We start from the raw sequence: 6,142 nt of genomic DNA, 5'->3' as shown, positions 1-6,142 counted from the left end.
CACACCAGGATGGCATCCAAGCCTGCCTTACACATGTACAGGAACAAGATTACAACCCAGAATACAGACCCAAAGATATCACTGACCTTATACACTTCATCCTCACACACAACAATTTCACTTTTAATAATCAACACTTCCTCCAGATGATGGGAACAGCTATGGGCACTAAAATGGCCCCACAGTATGCCAACCTTTTTATGAACCACCTGGAAGAAGACTTCCTCAAGAACTGCACCATCAAACCCTTGCTGTAGAATTCACCCAAGGAACCTTGTCTGCCTATATCCTTAGACCAACACAGCTACAACCTAAACCCCTGCAAGAAATATCTTGGGTTTCTATCATGGGAACAGCATTATCCATTCTGAATCTTGCCTTTTGGGCTGGCAGCAGCAATGCAAGGTGAAAGTCACAAGACTTTCTTTACTTTCTTTTACTTTCTTTACTGCGGTTCACGAGCCGTGAACCGCAGTAAAGATAAAAGTTAGATGTTTAGCATGTTAGAAATGCAGACAAGGAATTACTCAGTCTGGTAACAAAACAACTTACAAACCAAAGGACAAAAGCTTGAGAGGTAGCAATGGACGAAGAATGGGGAACAAGAGACAACAGTAAATTAAAGAAATACCTCTGATTTAATAAAGCAACAGAAGGTTGCCAAAGTCATTCTGCACTGGCCACTTTGTTGCCAATAAACTACTGGTGTATTAGTCAGAATTACTTCAATTTTGAGTTTTGCTCCATTGATCGGAAGGCCAGTTAAAGGTGTTTGATCACCATTTTGGTGGGTGACTTACCTTGGGGTGACCCTTGATCGCTCCCTAACTTACCATTATCGCCTCTGAAAGACTGCCATGGCACGAGTGAACATCATCCAAAAGCTCACCAGCACAAGCTAGGCTGCAAAAGCCGCCATCCTCCACCACTTCTGCCATAGCTCTGGTCTTCTCAACAGCCAAATACTGTGCACCTGTCTGGGCCTCAAGTAGACATACCAAACTCACTGACACACAACTCTTCCCAGTAATGAGAACTCACTCTCAGACGCTGATATCAACTCCAATGCAGTGGCTACCAGTACTTTCAAACATTACTGCTCCCTCTATTCGATAGGATACAGCAACATACAGAGAAACAATACGTATCAATAGTAATCCAGACCTTTCCATCCAGAGACCTTCAAGATCTCCCAACTTGTCACATGATTTCACAAAAAACTTTCTGGACACGTACTGAGCATTGCCTAAACCACAACACTGAAGAAGCTTGGAAGAAAGCTTAGGCAGAATACACTTCCCCAAAAAACCTTGTCTCCAGCCCAACAGTGCAACAACTGGCCTTCAACCTTCCACGGAGTATGTGGACAACCCTTAATAGGATACGCCCTGGACGTGCTGGTGTGGCCAACTGATGTACAAGTGGCGCCTAAAAACCTTGCCTGGCTGTGACTCTGGAAACCCTGACCAAAACTATTGAGTACACGATAGCATCCTACCCCAGACATAAGTTTGAGGGTGATATCCTGGAGTTACACTCTTTGCAGCAGGGCACTGGTCTGATTGGGGAATTTGAAATTAAAACTGTGATGATAGCTTTTGCTCCTAAAGCCATATATAAGAAGTCAGAATTACAACCAAATCAGCAATTAAGGGACTACAATAGTGTTCCTCAGCCTCATTAGACTTGTGGCACGCCTCAGAAAACACCAGCTCTTAAACTTTCACTTATTTCTTGACTACAGAAAAATTACAGGGCAATTCTTCTGCTGCAAAGAACTCGGAAAGACTAGTCAGTGAGCATACTTTTGACGCACTGGATTCCTATTTGAAATCTCTGGATTTCTCACAAATCACATTTACGTATTTTCACATGTCACCATGCAAATATTAAAGCAGCACCCTCATAAGACCCTTGTTGAGAGTCACTAGACTAGGCCATCTAGTCAGAAATTCTAGTATTTCTAATTTAGCGTAAGGTTGCTGCTCTACATTCATTTTAGAAAGGTCAAAAAAACAGTGTGGTTTGAACCAAGGATGCTTGGAAATGTAGGGCAGTTTAGCCAATAGGCCCTTCTAGCAGGAGAGGGTCATTTATTGATATTAATGAATATTTGTAATACTAAAGAAGAAATCCTGATAGGCGCATTCGTTTTGATACAGGTCTCCCAGAGATGAAATTCACCTTACTTGGGACGCGTGACCCTGCATTCATAAGGCTATGACCCAGACAACATGGGTGCCTTCAAAACACTAACTTCTATGATTAGATATAGAATATGATATATATGATCAATATTCTATTGATTCCATCTACTTCATATAAAACAGTAGTAAAACATTTTAAGAAGACTTCCTCTCCCACAAGTCATTCTGAACAGCTGCATTTTGCAGTATTACTTTTTAAAAGTAATTACATTTTTAATATGTTTCCATCTGCTGCTATACCAGAAGGCAGACTTTCCTTGCTGCAGCAACCACAAAAGCTAACTGATTATCTGACCACATTCACCACAGAAAGGATGGCAAACAATCCTGCACCTGCAATGTTGATTATCTCTTCCTTTCATACACACCTTCCTCCACCTGTTGCTGTTCTAACCTTCTCTCATTAGCAATTAAATTTTTTTAAAAAGTGGCCTTGAGATGTTCAGCTACACTTACAATAGCTATTCTTCTGCAGTCTGACATCTGAGATGCAGGTAGGTCTTCTTTCTTACTGCTTACACAAGTGTTTGTTCCCCCTGAATTATACAGGCCTCTATCAAAATGAATCTGTTCGACTGCTAACAGAAATCATCATCATTGTACTTTTCTGCATATTTAACATATATTTGGGTTCATCTTTTCAAAAGACTTTAGGATATGCTTAAAAAAAATTGCCATGGAATGTGTATACTTGAGTTTTAATGCTACAAATCAGGGACAATTCCCACCAAGGGAAACACTGAGATTGAGCACATATGCAAGACTCATAATAGGAAAAACAACGAAACAGAAAAAAAACAAAGACCTTTAATTTTACCTCTCAATGCCAATACTTAATTTTGCAATAGAGAACAAGCTTTAGGAGTAGATCATCCATTTTTGGCATAAAGGATATTTTACGTCAGCCATGGGTGCTTCTTATCAAAAAGGTAGGACAAGGCCTTGTCCACGCTAGCAAAGGTTGTCAAGCAATATCAATCAATGCCCATGGGCAAATTATGCTGCTTAAAATTCTCATGCTAGATCCCTGAATGAAACTGCCATGCTAGCTGAAGGACTATTTTGTCAGTTTAACTGCAGGTACCCCAGGGGTTTTATTGATATGCCTATGCTGGTTCAGAGTGGGAGTTTCACAGACACTAGTGTGTCCTAAGACTTGCTATGGAAAACACAGGGCTCATTGAATGGTGTTCCCCAGACAGTTCTGTTGTGCTTGTCCCATGACTGAAATTGCGCCTCCCTTTTTTTTTTGTATGCATCTACAAATCCAGTTTTGTATGGTGCATTAAGATCTTAAATAGAATTATTTTCTAATACATTTTTCAGAAAAAGGTATTTTAATCAATGAGGTTATCCAAACAGTCATTAAGTTTAATGGAAAAACCCTGAGGTTACTGGACTATCACTGAAAATTGTCCTGAACATTCTTGTAAATCAGAAATATTTACAAATGTATACACTTGTAAACACAGCGTCCCATTACAGTAATCATCAGCACAACGCAGACATCAAGATAAGACCATTGCTGTTGGGATCTGGCCCCACAATAATGCAAAGAATGACATTTGACTTAAAACTTCCTCCCTACCTTTGGCTGCTTCTCTACAGTTGTCTTCCAGAACTAATTCTATCCCAGTTCCCCATCTCAATCTGGCCCAAAGAAACATTCCTAATCACTTATAGCAATATGGATCCATCTGTTCCCAGGACTTAACAGTAATTCCTTAACATTTAAAAAAAAAGCAGGATTTTAGACATCTCTGGTATAGATTGACTGCAAAAGTTGTGACCTTTGTTAGCCTGTTAGAAGTCTATACACTAGGTAGATTGGCTAAAAAATAAATTAGGTCAGTTAAGTACTATAAATGCAACCAATACCTGCATACTTAGGCCCTTATCAATACAAATCAAATTTGCCTAACATCAAATGGTCAAAGACTGCAAGTTTAACATTTTAATGCCCAAAGGAGGATTGATATCACTCTGCTAAAATACTATCTGGTTAAACATAACCTACAAAGTTGTTTTTGGTAGGCTTTTATTTAATCACCCAACACACAAAGTTCTCAAACATGACTTGTGCCATAAACAATAGGAGATTACTGTTTTACAGTAATATTTACCTTATAAATAACCCACTTTCTGTATGAGCAGAGCTCACTTACCTGCACTGCCAAGTTGTTTATAAAACCTGTACTCTAAATGGAGCTGTGGGGCACGGGATTTTATGGGTTCCTGCAAAGAGTGAAGAAATAAGAGTCACTCTTCAATAATGCACAATTTTCCACATAATTGGTTTAGCTTGAAACTTTCCACCATTTGTGTTAACACCCAAATAAATACTGCAGTTAAGCTATGTACAGAGTAAGAAAATTCCAGCAAAGGAACAGGCCATTAGTTGTCACCTAACTGAACAAAGAGAAAAATAGAAACTGCTGTAAGAGCATTGATTGATGCTCTGAAACAGCTATTCTAGACAGTTTATTTAAAAAAAAAAAATCTGCAATGAGGAAAAGCTCTCTCATTAAAAATAATTCTTGTTGATGCATATTTAGAATAGAAACTTTGCTGAACAGTACTTATTCCCTGAAGAACTACCATGACCTCATAAGTACATTCCTGGAAGAGAAATCTAAAAGGAACTAAGTTACAGGTTCATAAGCAGTGGCCACGGGATCATTGATAAGCCAAAGCATCTTTGATCATCACAGCCTTAAGTTTTTGGAGCATTTTCAGTCACTTTGTTGCTTTCAATCAGTATCCTTAATTGTATAAAGCTACTGCCTTGCTCTGAACAAGAATACACAACAACTGTGAAGCATGCCAGCCTCAGACTAGAATCTTCTGTTATAAGTCTAAATGAATAAATAAAAATATCCATCCATCTTTATTTTCTTGGTTTGGGGGTAGGGGGTACTTCACCTGTATATGATGCAACTTCCCAGCCATTTCAACCATCTTTAAGGTATAGCTTTTTGTCTATGCACACTGTCTGTATCTAAAAGATTCAAATATTAACTATGTATGTAGGCTTCTGGAAACAGAGGTATGTGAGACTTATTCAAGCCTTTGTTTTTAATTAGATTTCTCATGTGATTCAACTAGAAGTACATTAACTAGACCTATTGCTCATACCCAATATTGACACTTTCATATTAAAAGGAGGCAAGTAGGCGACTGATGCATCATACTTGTGACCAAGAATGTTACGGTTCAAAGACCCTCAAAGTAGGAGGTAAGTTTGACCATATGTGGGAGTAACTGAAGGAGGTTACATATATATAAATTTGGAAAAACATGTTTATATTCATACAGTTTTAAAAGTTGTTAACAACATGACAAAGAATCTAATCCGATAAAGACCTACCTGATCCCAATACTGAAATTCAACTTCAAAAAGTATTGGGAACTTAATCTAAATGCGAAACCAGCTTCATTTAAGTGAATGTTACGTTCCTTTACTGAAGCTGCTATCTAGCATCTTTCAAAAGTTCCAGAAATCCATAAGGTACCATTTCAAAACAAGTTCTATTACCCCTCCCTACCCCCATATACACCCACACTTTCACTCATATGATTAGGGCCCTGCAGGCAAAGCCCTACAAGGAGAGACTGAGGGCCCTGGATCTCTTCTCTCTGCAAGAGAAGGCTGAGAGGTGATCTTGTGGCCACCTACAAATTCATCAGGGGAAGCAGCAAGGAATAGGAGATGCTCCATTTACCAGGGCACCCCTTGGAGTAACTAGGAACAATAGCCACAAACTGACAGACAGCAGATTTAGGTTAGACATCACCAGGAAGAACTTCTTTATGGTAAGAGTTGCCAGAATCTGGAACAGGCTTCCAAGGGAGGTGGTGCTCTCCCCTACCTTGGGGGTTTTTAAGAGGAAGCTAGACATGCACCTGGCTGGGGTCATCTGACCCCAGCACTCTTT

At 39.4% G+C, this 6,142-nt stretch overlaps 1 protein-coding gene across 13 annotated transcripts in view; it reads right to left on the bottom strand.

Annotated features, from left to right (window-relative positions):
• Nucleotides 1-6,142, bottom strand: part of CSNK1G1 (casein kinase 1 gamma 1) — a 163,513-nt gene that overhangs the window by 91,275 nt on the left and 66,096 nt on the right. Inside the window, exon 1 of one of the 13 annotated variants that reach the window (XM_025199858.1) lies at nucleotides 4,373-4,439. The exons of the other annotated variants lie outside the window; for them this stretch is intronic. The gene's annotated coding sequence lies outside the window, so the exon portion shown is untranslated. Of the gene's footprint in view, nucleotides 1-4,372; nucleotides 4,440-6,142 lie in introns of those variants that run through there. 13 annotated transcript variants of the gene reach the window in all.

Source organism: Alligator sinensis, unplaced genomic scaffold (assembly GCF_000455745.1).
Source record: "Alligator sinensis unplaced genomic scaffold, ASM45574v1 scaffold1097_1, whole genome shotgun sequence".
Taxonomy (NCBI): Eukaryota; Metazoa; Chordata; order Crocodylia; family Alligatoridae; genus Alligator; species Alligator sinensis.
This window is presented reverse-complemented; position numbering and strand designations above follow the sequence as displayed.